This window comes from Chlorocebus sabaeus, chromosome 23 (genome assembly GCF_047675955.1).
Source record: "Chlorocebus sabaeus isolate Y175 chromosome 23, mChlSab1.0.hap1, whole genome shotgun sequence".
In the NCBI taxonomy this organism is placed as follows: domain Eukaryota; kingdom Metazoa; phylum Chordata; class Mammalia; order Primates; family Cercopithecidae; genus Chlorocebus; species Chlorocebus sabaeus.
Window position 1 is genome coordinate 63,141,532 of NC_132926.1, and position 19,897 is coordinate 63,161,428.

Sequence of the window (19,897 nt, forward strand, 5' to 3'; positions counted from 1 at the left end):
TTTCGATTATGATTTAGGTAAGACATTCTCTTCTCTAGCAAATTGTCCATGATCCTTCCTTTTGTAGGATTGGGGAAGTAGCCCTTTGCTGTTCTATGAAGGGTTCTCTGTGTTTACCTATACCATATTTTCATAGACCATATATTATTATAATTATTTTTTATTTTTAATAGAGAAAATACAAGTGTTAACAAATAAGCTGTCAGATTGTACCAGAATAATGGCTAAATCCCACATTTTTAGTTCAAAGTGAAGCCAATAGGTGGTTCAGCTACCACTCCTCAGACTTAAGATGGAAACAAATACAGAAACCAGCTCTACCACCAACCACCCTCCTTCCACACTGTCAACACAAGAAGAGGCTATCCCCTCACTCACATTTTGGAGAGAAGATGCTTTCTTTCTCCAAGGATAAGAGGAGGTCTGAAAGAATTTCCATTTAAAAAAAAAGGGTTGGGAGGGCAACCTTCCAAAAGGGTGACTATCATTTTTATTTCTTTTTGGGATGTCTGCTTTGCTAGGGAATTGGGGAAAATCAGATGAGGGTAGTGAGTTTTTACCAGTGGGCCATGTTGGAGTAACTAGCCATCCATACCAACTGCCCTGAGTGTATATACAATGAGTGAAAACAGCAATTAATACTACCAAACTCAGGCAAGACTGCAACAAATCAGTCAAGACTGGCCCAGTCAGGAGGGTAATTTTTGTTCCCTTCTTGCTCCCTCAGCCCCACCCTGACAGGGTCGCAAGCGACAGTGGGTAGAGGAAGGGGAGAGGAGAGGTGTGGAAGTCAAACACTCCACTTCAGGTGAGTGAAATCAAAGCTCTTGCATATGCTTGGGGCAGGGGTGGGAGTAGAGAGAAGAGATTTGAATCAGATGTGATATTGAAGTTTTTTAAATAAACAGGACTAAATCATGGAAACAGAAAGCATACTGTTTGTATAAGTCAGAGTGTCTGAAAACTTTTGGAACTGGGTCAAGATTATATGAAGGAAGACATTACTTATATAAGACATCTAGGAATAGCTACTGCCAAAAAAAGTCACCTTATATCCCAGTGAGTTGATAGGGTTCAATAAGCCAGTTACATACACCTATGATAAAAAATTTCAAACAGCACAAGAAGAGATCATAATTATACTGTATAATAATGTCATAATCTATATGTCAACACAACACTGGGGGTCTTGGAGTCCTTCTTTCTTCTTATGGGGAAATCTTCACATGGGATGGGTGAGTCATGAAGTTTGGAGCTTCTTGGGTGCCTCCTGCATTAGGGAGACTCCATTACTGCAGAAAGCCTCTTGCAGGCGTGGAGTGTGAGTAGACAGGGAGGTCAGCAACAACGCCTTTTTGCAACAGAGCTCAGAAGGAAAGCTCCATTAGCCTACACCAGACCCACATGACTTACTTTAATGTCAATATATAAGATCTTTTTTGAAGGTTTGAGTATTCTAAGAAAGGTTTTATAGAGGTCAAAGTTCTAGTTAACTCGGAACTTCCTAAGGAAAGGCATTTCTAATTTGTGATGTGGATGCTGCCTGTACCCCTTACTGGGCTCATACCCTGCCACACACACATAGACACACACACACACATCACACACACACACACACACACACACACACACACACAAATTATGCAATCCCATTTTTTGGTCTCTTGGTCTGGGAGACAACTCTATTCCTTTCCATGGGAGATTTCTCTCTCTGGGTTTCTTTTGGCTTCTCCCATGTTGTGAAATGTCTGAGACTGCATCCTCCTGAGCATTACCCTTCTCTGCCCTTCATGAAGGCTCTGAACAGAAAGGGGCTGTGTCCTCCTACCTCTGCAGGACTTGCTACCGACCTAATTTTCTGGGCCTGGTGTAAAATGATGATGTGAAACCTCTTGCTAAAAAAATTATTAAGAATTTTGAGATAGTGCAGCAGAGCCCTAAACAGGAGCCCTTCTCATTATGGCGTCCTGTTTGACTGCACTGGTCTCATGCCCAGGAAGCGGCCTTGCCCTTCTGTGAGAGCTGGAGCCCAGCTGCTGCCTTTACTGGGTCCTCTCTAAATGGGGTACACTTTCCAAAATTATTAATTAATTTTCTCAGAGACACTGTAGTCAGTACCTTTCCAGGAAAGAACATTACCCCCTGCCATGACTTTGACTTTCACTTCAGGAACAATACACAGCCTGTGTTGGCGCTGAGATGCCTTTGAGTCTTTACCATCTGCCTAGACCTGACAGAATCTCAAATGGGAAAAACACACACATTGGCTTCTAATCCTCTCTTGCCCAAGGAATTGTGCTGGTGCCACTTGATTTATTTTGATTCATTCTTTCTCTGACAGAAGAAGGAGAGGAGAGCATTTCTAATTCCTTCTTTTTGTGTGTGTGATAAAATATACATAACATAAAATATACCATCTCAACCATTTTCAGGTGCATAGTGCAGTGGTCTCAAGTACATTCATACTGTTGTGCAGTCATCACCACTATTCATCTCCAGAACTTTTTCATCACCCCAAATTTAATTCCTTTTATTGCCTCTATTTCCCTGGACCAGAAACCCCTTGAAGGCTGAGAACATGACTTACTCATATTTTAATATCCATGGCCTTCTATATAGTAGACACTCAAAATGCTTATTAAACTGCATTTACATTCAGCAGAGATAAACAGAGTGGAAAGCTGCCATAGCATTGCCTGTGGAAATGAATGAAAGCCTGTGATTCGGTGGATGCTGCTTGCCTTTGTTATCAATGCAACCCTTTCCTTTCCCAGGGAATAATGTGAATTTTTTTCATATATACACTATTAATATCTTTTATGATGTCCTGCTGCCTTTTAATTTATAAAACATTCAGGAATTTCCAGTAAACCGAGTGACATGCAGTTAAACAAATAAAGCTCGTGCCTTAAATCCTTTCATCAAAACAAAACAAAACACCCCCTCCCATCAAAAAAAAAAAAAAAAAACCAGAATAATTAACTACTAGTATGTACTTGCATTCCATCCTGAATTCTTCCGTGGGTCCATTCCTTTTTCTAATGAACAAGAATTTTACTTTACCTAAAGTTTTTGTTGCATAATGTGAGGAAACCGCTCTTGGTCTGTTTGAAAACTATTTAAATGTGTCTAAAATGCAGATTTAGGAGAGAAAGGACTCAGTCTAATCAATGTTCACCTCTTAAAGGATCATCTAAAAGAATTCAGTAAATATTTTTATATGATTCTTTGAAGTTCAGAGGCTGGAGACAAGTTTAGCAAATTAGTAAAAGCAGATGTTGAGGAAATGTTTTGACTGGAGGAAGATGGTCAAGGGGTTCTCATAGTCCTGGTTTCAAACAAATGGTTTGAAATGAAAATTGGAAAGATACCAAATGGAGAGATGTTGCAATTGTTAAATGGAAGTATGTCCAAAAAGAATTATCCTTTTCTGAAAAATTTAAGCAAATGGGTATAGACCAAAACAAGGCAGCCTATAGGCTTTTTGAAGCAAAGCTGCTCTGATGTACTGCTGTGATATATATTTCTTAGACACGTTTTTGATTGTTAGAAAAGATTGAAGGAAAATATACTTGGGCCAAGAAAGGATTCTCAATGGAACCGTCATGGGGAGCAAGCTGTATCTCTCCTCCTCTTCATAAGAGGCATTTATATTGCCTTTTGGTCATTTTTTTTGGATACTCACTATTATATCTAGGAATTTATCATAGTTCTCAATGTGTGAGAGAAAAAAAAGAACGATTTGTCTCTAAGAACCACATCATTGGAGTCAGCTGATTATAATAATCATGTATGAAGCTTACTCAGGAATTTCTTAACATTTGCCGTTGAGTACCATTCCTTTATATCTTGTTCTAAATTATGGCTATGTTAGAGAAAGATTTGTAATGATGCGTATTTAAATTAGGAATTAAACTTTTTTTTTCTTTTTATTTATTATTATTATTATACTTTAAGTTCTAGGGTACATGTGCATAACGTGCAGGTTTGTTACATATGTATACTTGTGCCATGTTGGTGTGCTGCACCCATCAACTCGTCAGCACTCATCAACTCGTCATTTACATCAGGTATACCTCCCAATGCAATCCCTCCCCTCTCCCCCTCCCCATGATAGGCCCCTGTGTGTGATGTTCCCCTTCCCGAGTCCAAGTGATCTCATTGTTCAGTTCCCACCTATGAGTGAGAACATGCGGTGTTTGGTTTTCTGTTCTTGTGATAGTTTGCTAAGAATGATGGTTTCCAGCTGCATCCATGTCCCTACAAAGGACACAAACTCATCCTTTTTTATGGCTGCATAGTATTCCATGGTGTATATGTGCCACATTTTTTTAATCCAGTCTGTCACTGATGGACATTTGGATTGATTCCAAGTCTTTGCTATTGTGAATAGTGCTGCAATAAACATACGTGTGCATGTGTCTTTATAGCAGCATGATTTATAATCCTTTGGGTATATACCCAGTAATGGGATGGCTGGGTCATATGGTACATCTAGTTCTAGATCCTTGAGGAATCGCCATACTGTTTTCCATAATGGTTGAACTAGTTTACAATCCCACCAACAGTGTAAAAGTGTTCCTATTTCTCCACATCCTCTCCAGCACCTGTTGTTTCCTGACTTTTGAATGATCGCCATTCTAACTGGTGTGAGATGGTATCTCATTGTGGTTTTGATTTGCATTTCTCTGATGGCCAGTGATGACGAGCATCTTTTCATGTGTCTGTTGGCTGTATGAATGTCTTCTTTTGAGAAATGTCTGTTCATATCCTTTGCCCACTTTTTGATGGGGTTGTTTGTTTTTTTCTTGTAAATTTGTTTGAGTTCTTTGTAGGTTCTGGATATTAGCCCTTTGTCAGATGAGTAGATTGCAAAAATTTTCTCCCATTCTGTAGGTTGCCTGTTCACTCTGATGGTAGTTTCTTTTGCTGTGCAGAAGCTATTTAGTTTAATTAGATCCCATTTGTCAATTTTGGCTTTTGCTGCCGTTGCAAAGACATGAAGTCTTTGCCCATGCCTATGTCGTGAATGGTACTACCTAGGTTTTCTTCTAGGATTTTTATGGTATTAGGTCTAACATTTAAGTCTCTAATCCATCTTGAATTAATTTTCATATAAGGAGTAAGGAAAGGATCCAGTTTCAGCTTTCTACTTATGGCTAGCCAATTTTCCCAGCACCATTTGTTAAATAGGGAATCCTTTCCCCATTTCTTGTTTTTGTCAGGTTTGTCAAAGATCAGATGGCTGTAGATGTGTGGTATTATTTCTGAGGACTCTGTTCTGTTCCATTGGTCTATATCTCTGTTTTGGTATCAGTACCATGCTGTTTTGGTTACTGTAGCCTTGTAGTATAGTTTGAAGTCAGGTAGCGTGATGCCTCCAGCTTTGTTCTTTTGACTTAGGATTGTCTTGGAGATGCGGGCTCTTTTTGGGTTCCATATGACCTTTAAAGCAGTTTTTTTCAATTCTGTGAAGAAAGTCATTGGTAGCTTGATGGGGATGGCATTGAATCTATAAATTACCTTGGGCAGTATGGCCGTTTTCACAATATTGATTCTTCCTATCCATGAGCATGGTATGTTCTTCCATTTGTTTGTGTCCTCTTTTATTTCACTGAGCAGTGGTTTATAGTTCTCCTTGAAGAGGTCCTTTACATCCCTTGTAAGTTGGATTCCTAGGTATTTTATTCTCTTTGAAGCAATTGTGAATGGAAGTTCATTCATGATTTGGCTCTCTGTTTGTCTGTTACTGGTGTATACGAATGCTTGTGATTTTTGCACATTAATTTTGTATCCTGAGACTTTGCTGAAGTTGCTTATCAGCTTAAGGAGATTTTGGGCTGAGACGATGGGGTTTTCTAAATATACAATCATGTCATCTGCAAAGAGGGACAATTTGACTTCTTCTTTTCCTAACTGAATCCCCTTGATTTCTTTCTCTTGCCTGATTGCCCTAGCCAGAACTTCCAACACTATGTTGAATAGGAGTGGTGAGAGAGGGCATCCCTGTCTTGTGCCAGTTTTCAAAGAGAATTTTTCCAGTTTTTGCCCATTCAGTATGATATTGGCTGTGGGTTTGTCATAAATAGCTCTTATGATTTTGAGGTACGTTCCATCAATACCGAATTTATTGAGCGTTTTTAGCATGAAGGGCTGTTGAATTTTGTCAAAAGCCTTTTCTGCATCTATTGAGATAATGATGTGGTTCTTGTCTTTGGTTCTGTTTATATGCTGGATTATGTTTATTGATTTGCGAATGTTGAACCAGCCTTGCATCCCAGGGATGAAGCCCACTTGATCATGGTGGATAAGCTTTTTGATGTGCTGCTGGATTCGGTTTGCCAGTATTTTATTGAGGATTTTTGCATCGATGTTCATCAGGGATATTGGTCTAAAATTCTCTTTTTTTGTTTTGTCTCTGCCAGGCTTTGGTATCAGGATGATGTTGGCCTCATAAAATGAGTTAGGGAGCATTCCCTCGTTTTCTATTGATTGGAATAGTTTCAGAAGGAATGGTACCAGCTTCTCCTTGTACCTCTGGTAGAATTCAGCTGTGAATCCATCTGGTCCTGGACTTTTTTTGGTTGGTAGGCTATTAATTATTGCCTCAATTTCAGAGCCTGCTATTGGTCTATTCAGGGATTCAACTTCTTCCTGGTTTAGTCTTGGAAGAGTGTAAGTGTCCAGGAAATTATCCATTTCTTCTAGATTTTCTAGTTTATTTGTGTAGAGGTGTCTACTCTGATGGTAGTTTGTATATCTGTGGGGTCGGTGGTGATATCTCCTTTATCATTTTTTATTGCATCTCTTTGATTCTTCTCTCTTCTTTATTAGTCTTGCTAGCGGTCTGTCAATTTTGTTGATCTTTTCAAAAAACCAACTCCTGGATTCATTGATTTTTTGGAGGTTTTTTTGTGTCTCTATCTCCTTCAGTTCTGCTCTGATCTTAGTTATTTCTTGCCTTCTGCTAGCTTTTGAATGTGTTTGCTCTTGCTTCTCTAGTTCTTTTAATTGTGATGTTAGGGTGTTAATTTTACATCTTTCCAGCTTTCTCTTGTGGGCATTTAGTGCTATAAATTTCCCTCTACACACTGCTTTAAATGTGTCCCAGAGATTCTGGTATGTTGTATCTTTGTTCTCATTGGTTTCAAAGAACATCTTTATTTCTGCCTTCATTTCGTTATGTACCCAGTAGTCATTCAGGAGCAGGTTGTTCAGTTTCCATGTAGTTGAGCAGTTTTGATTGAGTTTCTTAGTCCTGAGTTCTAGTTTGATTGCACTGTGGTCTGAGAGACAGTTTGTTATAATTTCTGTTCTTTTACATTTGCTGAGGAGTGCTTTACTTCCAATTATATGGTCAATTTTGGAATAAGTGCAATGTGGTGCTGAGAAGAATGTATATTCTGTTGATTTGGGGTGGAGAGTTCTATAGATGTCTATTAGGTCTGCTTGCTGCAGAGATGAGTTCAATTCCTGGATATCCTTGTTAACTTTCTGTCTCGTTGATCTGTCTAATGTTGACAGTGGAGTGTTGAAGTCTCCCATTATTATTGTATGGGAGTCTAAGTCTCTTTGTAAGTCTCTAAGGACTTGCTTTATGAATCTGGGTGCTCCTGTATTGGGTGCATATATATTTAGGATAGTTAGCTCTTCCTGTTGAATTGATCCCTTTACCATTATGTAATGGCCTTCTTTGTCTCTTTTGATGTTTGATGGTTTAAAGTCTATTTTATCAGAGACTAGTATTGCAACCCCTGCTTTTTTTTGTTCTCCATTTGCTTGGTAAATCTTCCTCCATCCCTTTATTTTAAGCCTATGTATGTCTCTGCATGTGAGATGGGTCTCCTGAATACAGCAGACTGATGGGTCTTGACTCTTTATCCAGTTTGCCAGTCTGTGTCTTTTAATTGGAGCATTTAGTCCATCTACATTTAAGGTTAATATTGTTATGTGTGAACTTGATCCTGCCATTATGATATTAACTGGTTATTTTGCTCGTTAGTTGATGCAGTTTCTTTCTAGCCTCGATGATCTTTACATTTTGGCATGTTTTTGCAATGGCTGGTACCGGTTGTTCCTTTCCATGTTTAGTGCTTCCTTCAGGGTCTCTTGTAAGGCAGGCCTAGTGGTGACAAAATCTCTAAGCATTTGCTTATCTGTAAAGGATTTTATTTCTCCTTCACTTATGAAACTTAGTTTGACTGGATATGAAATTCTGGGTTTAAAAATCTTTTAGAATGTTGAATATTGGCCCCCACTCTCTTCTGGCTTGTAGAGTTTCTGCTGAGAGATCTGCTGTTAGTCTGATGGGCTTCCCTTTGTGGGTAACCCGATTTTTCTCTCTGGCTGCCCTTAAGATTTTGTCCTTCATTTCAACTTTGGTGAATCTGGCAATTATGTGTCTTGGAGTTGCTCTTCTCGAGGAGTATCTTTGTGGCATTCTCTGTATTTCCTGGATTTGAATGTTGGCCTGCCCTACTAGGTTGGGGAAGTTCTCCTGGATGATATCCTGAAGAGTGTTTTCCAACTTGGTTCCATTTTCCCCCTCACTTTCAGGCACCCCAATCAGACGTAGATTTGGTCTTTTTACATAATCCCATACTTCTTGCAGGCTTTGTTCATTTCTTTTTCTTGTTTTTTCTTTTGGTTTCTCTTCTCGCTTCATTTCATTCATTTGATCCTCAATCGCTGATACTCTTTCTTCCAGTTGATCGAGTCGATTACTGAAGCTTGTGCATTTGTCACGTATTTCTCGTGTCATGGTTTTCGTCTCTTTCATTTCGTTTATGACCTTTTCTGCATTAATTACTCTAGCTGTCAAGTCTTCCACTTTTTTTTCAAGATTTAGTTTCTTTGTGCTGGGTACGTAATTCTTCCTTTAGCTCTGAGAAGTTTGATGGACTGAAGCCTTCTTCTCTCATCTCGTCAAAGTCATTCTCCGTCCAGCTTTGATCCGTTGCTGGCGATGAGCTGCGCTCCTTTGCCGGGGGAGATGCACTCTTATTTTTTGAATTTCCAGCTTTTCTGCCCTGCTTTTTCCCCATCTTTGTGGTTTTATCTGCCTCTGGTCTTTGATGATGGTGACGTACTGATGGGGTTTTGGTGTAGGTGTCCTTCCTGTTTGATAGTTTTCCTTCTAACAGTCAGGACCGTCAGCTGTAGGTCTGTTGGAGGTTGCTTGAGGTCCACTCCAGACCCTGTTTGCCTGGGTATCAGCAGCAGAGGCTGCAGAAGATAGAATATTGCTGAACAGCAAGTGTACCTGTCTGATTCTTGCTTTGGAAGCTTCCTCTCAGGGGTGTACTCCACCCTGTGAGGTGTGGAGTTTCAGACTGCCCCTAGTGGGGTATGTCTCCCAGTTAGGCTACTCAGGGGTCAGGGACCCACTTGAGCAGGGAGTCTGTCCCTTCTCAGATCTCAACCTCTGTGTTGGGAGATCCACTGCTCTCTTCAAAGCTGTCAGACAGAGTCATTTGCGTCTGCAGAGGTTTCTGCTGCTTTTGTTGTTAACTGTGCCCTGTCCCCAGAGGTGGAGTCTACAGAGATAGGTAGGTTTCCTTGAGCTGCTGTGAGCTCCACCCAGTTCGAGCTTCCCAGCAGCTTTGTTTACCTACTTAAGCCTCAGCAATGGCGGGCGCCCCTCCCCCAACCTCGCTGCTGCCTTGAGGTTAGATCGCAGAGTGCTGTGCTAGCAATGAGGGAGGCTCCATGGGCATGGGACCCTCCCAGTCAGGTGTGGGATATAATCTCCTGGTGTGCCCGTTTGCTTAAAGCGCAGTATTGGGGTGGGAGTTACCCGATTTTCCAGGTGTTTTGTGTCTCAGTTCCCCTGGCTAGGAAAAGGGATTCCCTTCCCCCTTGCGCTTCCCAGGAGAGGCGATGCCTCTCCCTGCTTCAGCTCTCGCTGGTCAGGCTGCAGCAGCTGACCAGCACCGATTGTCTGGCACTCCCTAGTGAGATGAACCCAGTACCTCAGTTGAAAATGCAGAAATCACCGGTCTTCTGTGCCGCTCGCGCTGGGAGTTGGAGACTGGAACTGTTCCTATTCGGCCATCTTGCTCCGCCTCTCAGGAATTAAACTTTTGTATTTGTTAGGGTAATAGCTGGTGCAGCAAATTAGCCACAAAATTTCAGCTGTGTAACACAGTGGGTTTTCCTGGTCAGTAGGCAGATAGCTTTCCTCCATGTGGTAACATGGGGACCCAGGTTCTTTCTGTCTTCTGGTTCTACCATATCCTAGGGTCTTAAAGGCCTTTTCATGAAGCCAGCGGAAGTGGGAAGGCTATGAGGAGAAGGCACATCAGAACTGATACAGGTTACTGTTACTCACATTCCATTAGCAAGATCTAGTCAAGCAATCACCCCTGAATGCAAGGAAGGCTGGTAAATGTAATTGCTTGCCAGAACTACTTTTCTGCTTTATGGAAGAGTTTCTGGTGGGCAGTTTTCCTTCTCTCAGTTTTTGTTCATATTATTATAGTAAGGCAACCCAATTAGTCTCTTTCTGTCAGCTAGTTACCTCACCAACTATGAAATAGAACAACCATGCATCTAGTTATTAAATAGTGAACTGTGTAGTAATAGTACTTAGGAAAATTGAAATGACTTATTTGAGGCTATATATCCACATAAAGCCACAAATAATTGGGATCACCATTCTGTCCAAGAGGAGCAATACAGCAAAGAAATGATCCTTATATTAGATTCTTAATTCATGTAGTGCTGTAATTACAGTACTTGATCAGAAGACCATGTTTCTTTATTGGAGGCTGCTAAATCTGTCTTTTTTTTTTTTTTTTTTTGAGATGGAATCTTGCTCTGTCGCCCAGGCTGGTGTGTAGTGGCGCGATCTAGGCACACTGCAAGCTCTGCCTCCCGGGTTCACGCCATTCTCCTGCCTCAGCCTCCTGAGTAGCTGGGACTACAGGTGCCCACCACCATGACTGGCTAATTTTTTGTATTTTTAGTAGAGACAGGGTTTCACCGTGTTAGCCAGGTTGGTCTCGATATCCTGACCTTGTGATCCACCCACCTTGGCCTCCCAAAGTGCTGGGATTACAGGCGTGAGCCACCATGCCCGGCCAAATCTGTCTTATACTATGGTATTCAGTTATTATTATTAGCAGTAGTGGTAGTAAGAGCAACTGATATTTATTGAGCACTTACTGTGTACTAGGTATTGGGATAACTGCTATGTAAACAAAATGTCATTTAGTCTTCCCTCTGCCTCCATGAGGTGTGTACTACAATTGTTGTAATTAGGAATTTTATGAGCAATAGAAACAGACTCTGAATGACTTAACTAAGAACAGAATTTACTAGAAATATGTAACATGACTCATATCAAAGGAAAAAAAACATCCAGACAAGTCTCAGACAAGGCAGAAATAAGGGAAGCCCCAAGGAGTCAGGTAGAAGGAATTAAGGGACAGTTGGGAAGGATCTGCTTCAATTTTTCTTGCCAGGGATGCCAGGATACCCTGACTGACCATCCCACCAGGATCACACACCATGAAGAAAGAGTATGTCTCTAGTGAAAAATATAAACCTTGCTACCAGTAAGGTTAATAGATAGCAGAGACAAGGTTCAAAATCCAGGGGAATGCCCAGTTTAGTGGAAAAACTGTAAGTTTTGAAGACAGACCCTTGTGTGAATGCTGGCTCTGGCACTGTGCCTGGTGTGCAACCTCTTTGAGCCTCAGTCTCCTCACTTGTAAAACTGGACAACAATGTTATCAGAATGCAAGGCGACATTGGTCTAGGTCTTGCTGCTTGCTGTGCAGAAAGCCAGTCCCTGAGACAACAAGTCCTGCCAGGGAAGAAGATTTTATTCAGGTGATGTCAGCCATGAAGTTGGGAGATCAGTCTCAAATCCATCTCTCCCAACCAACTAAAATTGGGGGTTTCTATAGCCAGGAAGGAATGGAGTTACATGTGGGAAAACAGAAATTAGGAATGGGTAAATAAGCAATCATGCCTATGAAGGCTCTGGTATCTCATTGGATGTGGTGATCCGGTGTTTCAGTTCCTTGACTAAGGGTCAGTTTCCTGAGGAAGGAACTCAAATAAGACAAATGTAAGTTTTAAGTTTCAGCATCAGAGAGGGCCAATTTCTATATTTATTTAAAAAACTGTAAACATCTGTTTTTTGGGCCAATTTGGCCAATTTCAGTCCCCTCTATCAATCCCTCAATCATAGGGAACCTGATCATTGATCCTTCTGGCTGCTTCATGCTGAGGAGGGGCATTGTGGGATAATGATGAGGAATGAAAACATCACATCTGCAATTGAAAGTACTCATGACTGCCTGGTTGCCATCTGGCTCTTTGGAGCACCAGGATGTGGGTACTTCTATTAATGGTTTTAGAAACTAAGATGATTAATAACATAGATAAATCAAATTTAAAAATCCCAGAGAATATAGAGTGGATCCCCTGGGGAGTCCAAGAGAATAATCCTAAACCTACCAAAGGTCTTCCTGATTCATTGCATCCTGCAGGCAAAAAGATGTCTTTTTTTGGAGAGCAATAACAACCTGAAAAGTGCATGTTCACTTGATGATTTCACATCTACAGTCTTTGGCTGGGTTTTGAATATCAACTTAAGGCTGTCTAAGATTTCAGAAAACCATAACTGTTTCCCCTGGAAGGATCCCAGAGGCACCAGTTTTACCTGAGTATGATGAATCCCAGAGGCACTAGTTTTACTTGAGTATGATGAATCCATGGCTTAACCCCAGCTAACATGACAGATGAGTCAGTGGTCAGCAACACCTCAAAAGAGCTGACCCATTGTGGTTGCAGCTGGTCTTCACCCTGGTATAATTTCCAGGTCATGGACATGGTCTGCAGTTTCAAAGAGTGGAGAGGCACTTCTATAGGGAACTGTACCCTGTTGGAAGAAAACGCTGAGAGACTAGTTGGTAAACTTCCTCATTGTTTTACATATGATCTAGCTTCTGTTTCTGAAGAGAAACAATCCTCAAGTGACAGGGAGTCTGGAGAAATGGTCCCCACACATTTCGAAGGGGATAAGAGCCAACCCACTTACGGGGGCTACTCAGATCCTCAGCAGGACAAAGAGCAAGATTTTTTCCCAGATAGAATTTGTCTTTTGGCAATTGGGGTCTCCTTTGCCAAAAGTGGGTCTGGTTAGTCTGATGGGGGACTTAGGGCTCTATTTTTAGTTTGGCCCTCTTTTGTTGATACATGCCAGAGGCAGCATCCATGGCCAAGCTTTTATTTTGTCTTATACTGTTGCTGGGGTGGTGTGGCTGTGTGCCCTGGGTCCATCCTGTCCCTCAATGGGAACCCTGTGGCCAAAGAACTTAGAGTCAGAAGACTTACAGCCAATTAAATGTTCTAGTCCTGACAGAAATGGAAGTGGACAGGCACTCATTAACCCATAAAGCCCTTTAAGTAACAAAAAAGCCCAAAACCAAAAGCCAAAAAGTAAGTTTAATATTCCTGTCATTGTACAGCCAGTCCCCCATGGCTTGCACACAAAAGCACACCCAGTGCTTCATCTGAGGTGCTTCACTTGGCATTGATAGGTGAAATTGAGCAGTTCCTCTTTTCAGGGCAAGCAGCTCTTATAATGGCTTTTGCCCAATCCACGAGGCTGGCTGTTCTCTTGGGAATAATGTCATGTGTGTCTAGTTTATATATACATCCATCTGCAATTGCTCAAGTGTGAGCTATGGATCCTGCATCCACCAAAACGTGCTCTTCCACTCTGCTGTGTTTAAAAGACATTGCTCCCAAATTAGTTACTCACAATTGATTTTAGTAAAGATTTCTTAGGAAACTGATGATACCAGTCTACAAAATGGAATAATTTCTTCACATTATACCTTCTGGTTGTAACAGTTACTCTCTACTCTGTTTTGCCCTTCCCCCAACATTGACTGCCTTCTTGGAAATCACAGATTTCAGAGGTAATCTTAGTACATTGGCATAATTTCTCCTTTTGTGGTAGCTTTGAGGCTAGTGATCTGAGCTCAGACAGACCCACATCTGAGTCTGGTCCAGTCTCAAGACCCAACCCAGCACTCTCTTACTTCCATTGTAACTATTATAGATAACAGTAACAAAGGGATTCACTATTTTGCTTTTTTCCTTATTAGTTTGTACTTCCTTTTACATCCAGGGAACCACCTCTCCAGGAGTTGAATTCATATCTAAATTTCACTGGTAACTTTACCTTTAATAACTGAATGCAGCACAGTTGCAACTCTATACCATGGCCACCCAGGAAGCAAAGGTTAATATAACAACATATGTTACTCTAACACAGGGACCTAGATTCTGGCCTTGCATCAGTGTGTTCTTGATAGTAACATTTAATTTATAGAAAAACTCTTAACGGATTTTACCCCTCAAAATTGGCCCTTACAATCTCATGCCTCTTTCTTCTATGATAGTCCTGGGCCTAGAGGGATTCAGTAGTTTGTTTCTGGCCCTGTGTCTCATGAAAGCAGTTCACTTTGATTGTCACCTTCTCCTGGGTCTGAAGACGAGGTTTTGACTGGTGTTAATGTTCAAGATTTAGTAGGAGTTGGTGCCATTTTCAGATCCAGGAGTGAAAGCTCTGTAACTTAATGGCAAAAAGACTTTAAAAGTAATACAGAAAGTTTTGTGCATGTAAAAGCCTTAATTCTTTTAAATCTATTTTTTTAAGCAATCAGAAAGTTAATAACAATGACATAGAAATTATCTTGATAAAATGTAAAATCTGTTTCTTAGGCTAGTTACCAACAGGCAAAGAAAGATCTTCTGCAGTGTGATTGCTTCTCCTTATAGGAAGCCCATTTAGATAACCTGATGAAAAGGGTACTGGAATTAATCAGACATAGGAGGCGTGTGTTCAGAGTCATGGGTGAATATTATATTACAGAGGAAACAAGAAACTAGAAAACTAGTACCTTGAGCAGGGGAAGAGCATGAGAAGTTTTCTGGTTACATGGAGCAATTAAGACATATGAAGAAAAGCCAAGAGTACAGAATCAAGTTATATTGGAGGAAAGCATTGTTTTCTAATCCTTTAAGATAAACATTCCAGTCACAACTGCGGTTAGAACCAGAGGGAAAAAATTACAGGAGCTGTGAAAAAGTTGAAGGAGAGAGTTATTATCGCCAGCCTTTGCAAGGGGGCAAAACAGCTAAAATAGCAAGGCACAACAGAGTTCCACTTCTGAGATATGAATCCAGTAAGTTTTCAAAAAGTGGTTATAGCATCAAAATCAAAACCTCTTGTAATTTTATTAACAGCAAGGCAAGATTTTAAAGAAACCTTTTCTAATACATGGGACCAATCTTTTTCACATCTCTCTCCTCTACTTACTGGTTCCTTTCTACCTTGTTTCATACATAACCTTCCAAGTCCATAATTTGAATTAATCTTTAGATAACTTCTGAATTAAAGAAATTATTCTTTTTCTCAATAAAAGCATATCTTTTATGGCACATTTTATATACAGAATTATATATTACTTAGAATTCTTATGCTTAGTAACTTTAAATTTTAGTGAAAACCTAGGAACAAAAATCCTGAACTATCAGATATTAGCATTTTATAGATGAGAGCATTCCACTATTTTTAAAAAAAACTGTTTCCCCATATCGTAATCCTTTCTTACTTAGAATGACACAGACATCTAACGAGCATCCAAAATAATTTCAATATTTTAAATTACATGAAGAGTTTACCTACAACATTTATCCTATTCGGATTTCATTCATTTTAGCAGTTTATCTAGATTACTTATGAGAACTGAAATATTAGACAAAGCTAGTTATCATTTCCTTGTTAACCATTTTTATAACCTGTGAATATCAGGTATTCATCTCAGCAAGAACTTTAAATACATGGATATTTTCCCAATAACTCAGGTTCAACTGTTTTTGAAAATTACACTAACAATATTAAATTGGCCTTATTTATAAAAAAAATCACACAAAGATCATTCTGTTCATGACTGGGTTTATAGTCTTATAACCTTTTGTGCCAAACCATAGTTTAAATATCTTTAAATAGCAAGCAGAGAGAAATATAAAACCCAGACCAAAAGGTATGCTGATAATTCTGAAGACATTTCTATTTTTTTTTACCAATAATTTTAAAGCCAACGTGTTTATTAAGAATTTACTTAATTCATAGTAACTTGAAAGTGCTTAAGCTTATTTACTTAATTTATGAGTGCTCATTTGTTTATGTAGTATTATTTTTTTTTTTTGAGACAGGGTCTCACTCTGTCAACCAGGCTGGAGTGCAGTGGTGCAATCTAAGCTTACTGCAACCTCTGCCTCCTGGGTTCAAGTGATCCTCCTACCCCAGCCTCCCAAGTAACTGGGAGTACAGCTTGCACCACCATGCCCAGCTAATTTTTGTATTTTCTGTAGAGATGGAGTTTCGGCATGTTGGCAAGGCCGGTCTCGAACTCCTGGACTCAAGCGATCTGCCTGCCTCAGCCTCCCAAAGTGCTGAGATTACAGGAGTGAGCCACTTTGCCTGGCCAGAATATTCCTTTATTTAAAAGCCAGTTTGGTACTCTGTAAAAACATCACTTAACATTTAGACACATGTACCCACTTATAAATAAAGATCCAATACCTTTTACCTTGGAATTCTAGCCATGAGTTATGAATATGTTCACATGGCTAAACTTTGTTTGCCCTAATAGGTAATCCAGTGAAGGCTGTGAGCCAAAATTTTGGGTAAAGCAGTTTTCATAGAAGTTTGATTTTTTAAGGCCAAATCTTTTCAGACTCCAAAGAATACTAGGACCAAACAGCACTGCGGAACATCATGTAATAACCAGGCCTGACCTGCTTAGAACAGCAGCACAAAAGCCTGGATGCAAGGCACTATATCCTGCTTTCCCATTAAGGACAGTACTACAATTCAAAGACTATCCAAGATCGGGCAAAGTCAGGCATATTCAGGGTGGTATAGCCATAGACTTTCCCTCACTCCGCTGGCCCACAACTACCTTCAGACCAACCCTGAAATGCACCCAAGTGGGCTGCACTCTGGGATGAACCCCAGCCTCCCATGTCTGCATTGACATACACTTAAGCAGTCATCAAGACACAGTCCAACTGCAGCAGCGATCAACAAGCCCCAAAAGTGTCCAAACTGAGTCAGGGTGCTTACCTCTCTCAGCTGCTTGGCTTTTTCAACCTTAAATGGAAATTCCTTCAGAATTCCCCAAATCAAGAGGAGCAGTTCCTGCTTTTTGGACACACAGAAGACACTCACTTGTCCAGATGCAGATGTGCACACACAGACACAAATAAGCAATTATTAACAACCCCCAAGAGTGTCCAAACTGAAACAGTCAGGAAGCTTTCCTCTCTTCATTGGTTAGGCTTGTTCAACCTGCAAATAGATTCCTCAGATCTAGAGGAGCCATATTTGCTGTCAGCTACCCACAAAAGACACTTATCTGTCCAGAGGCAGATGTCAATTTTCTTTTCTTTCTTTCTTTTTTTTTTTTTTTGAGACAGAGTCTTGCTCTGTTGCCCAGGTTGGAGTGCAGTGGCGCGATCTCAGTTCACTGCTGGGTTCTGCCTCCTGGGTTCTCGCCATTCTCCTGCCTCAGCCTCCCCAGATGTCAGTGTTCAAGGGCTATTCTTCCTAGGCAATCAGCATGATGGTTGGGGCTGGCAGTGGTGGGCCAAAGAGAGAGAGACTGAAACTTACCTTTGGCCAAAAAAACAAAGACAGGCAGCTGCCTAGGAGGTCTTCTGAAACTCTTCTGGCCTGTGGCCAGTGAACTGTGAGCAACACATTTCCAGTCAGGAAACCAAAATCTGTTACTGAAATACCAGGGGGGACCCTGTTGCTTCCTGCATAGAAAGCCAATCACTGAAACAATGAGTATTACCAGGGAGTATTGCCAGGAAAGAAGGCTTTTTATTCAGGTGACATCAACTAGAGAGAGGGGAGATCAGTCTCAAATCCATCCCCCTCAACTGATTAAAATTGGGGGTTTATATAGCAGGGAAGGAATGTAGCTACATAAAGTCATGATGGATGAGAGATGTGGCATCTCATTGTCTGGACAGAATGATCTGGTGTTTTAGTTCCTTATTTGAAGGTCAGTTTCCTGAGGAAGCAACTCCAATAAGATAAATGTAAGTTTCAAGTTTTAACACCAGGGAGGGTCAATTTCTATGCTTATTCAAAAACTGTTAACATCAGTTCTATGGGCCAGTTGGGCCAGTTTCAATAACTAGCTATCAAGAATGTCAAAGATTTTAAAAAATGCTTTATCCAAAAGAAGAGGTGAAAACCTAAAGCAAAACCTTAACTTGAAAATGTACCTTACTTGCAAAACATTAACTGCACCAGACCCAGACATGATGTGCATCACAGATGATCTATATTCAAACTTTTTTAACACTGATTTTTTTTCAGGCTCATATGTTGTAGATAAGACCACAGAAAAACTGACCTAATAGTAACTCTGTATGGACTTACGTTCTAAAGATATAATTACTAACACTTCCAGCAGCTCCCTAATTTACAAATTCTGAGGAATCCCTACCAAGACCATCCTACAGTTAAGTGTAATTACCACAACCCTTATAAGTGCCCTTCCTAATGGTCTTTTGATACTGGTTTTCTCGGGTAGATTTTGTACTGAAATTTGGTCAGACTCTCTTTGCAACAGACGGGGATCTCAACTAGTAACAGTGTACACAGGTAAGATTCCTTCAGTCAGTCTTTATCTACTAAAAACCGGTCTGCCCATGGCTATGAGGTAAATGTAGCACTGACTTGAGCTTGGATTATTTAGTTGAGGCCTGTAGCAATGATAGGTTTGTCTTATATATATTCTTCTAGCAGCTCTTCTTGATTTTGCCTTTCACAATTTCAGAAAAATGAACTGTTAAGAAATCCTTGGGTTTTAAAAATGTTCGTTTGATAATGATGAGGTTTAAAACAAGCTATCCCAAAATATGTCACCTTGACATTGAAAAACCCTTGGAGTCAGGGTTTCCAAGATGATTTGGGCTACAAAGCAGAAAACAACATGAAATGGATGGTTTCTGCCTGAGACCATCACAACAGGATAAGCCAAATACTATCATCACTGGACAGGTATAAACAATTTTTTTCTAACCATTACTTCAACTTTATAGCTAAGGAAACTGAGGCTCAGAAAGTACAAGGAAATAGCAAAAGTCATTGGTTATTGGGTGGTGGAACCGAGGAGTAAAGGACTTTGTTTGTCTGATGCCAACTTTTGTTCATTGCTTGTTTTTTAATTATACATATTGCCAACATGCCTAGAAGAAGTAAGGACTTCTGGATGACTCCTGAGAGCCTGGAAAAGACCTTGCTGGGGGGAGTAGTTTGGCGTCCAGAAGTTGGTTGGAAGGCTTTTGAAAGCCACTTCCTTGCTCAGAGAAGAGACCTGAACTGCAAGGCCAAGAAGGCCTAGTCAGGCTTTACCTTTCTGTGTTACTGGTGGTGAGGTCATGAAACAGTTGGGGAATGGAATAGATGTCAAGGACACTCTGGCTCACAGGCCAGTCTGACTGTCCTTCACATGAACTTGGGATTGTTAGTTGATTGAATCTACCTTTTGAATACACAGGAAGATATCCTTTGCCTCATTATGATAACACCAATAGGATGGTCTCAAAGCCAAGAGACCAATATCGCAACCTCAGTCATTATCACTAGAACTCAATTAGTTACCTAGGCTGTTAAGCTTCAGGTGGCACTTGAGAAAAACCCTAGCAAAGACAGTTTCTACATCTTTTAGATGATAAAGACAATGACAACAGCAACAACATAGCAACAACTAACACTTGTATAATGCTGCCTGTTTTCCAGGTGCTGTTCTAAGTGTTTCCTATATGGTAACTCACTGAATTCTCATAA

General features: G+C 40.4%; 1 long non-coding RNA gene across 1 annotated transcript in view; it reads left to right on the top strand.

Moving 5' to 3' along the window:
- Positions 1 to 468: 468 nt before the first annotated feature.
- LOC119627739 (uncharacterized) overlaps positions 469 to 19,897 on the top strand; it is a 104,137-nt gene continuing 84,708 nt past the window's right edge. Inside the window, exon 1 of the long non-coding RNA XR_012090703.1 lies at positions 469 to 808. This is a non-coding gene — a long non-coding RNA (uncharacterized lncRNA). The remainder of the gene's footprint in view (positions 809 to 19,897) is intronic.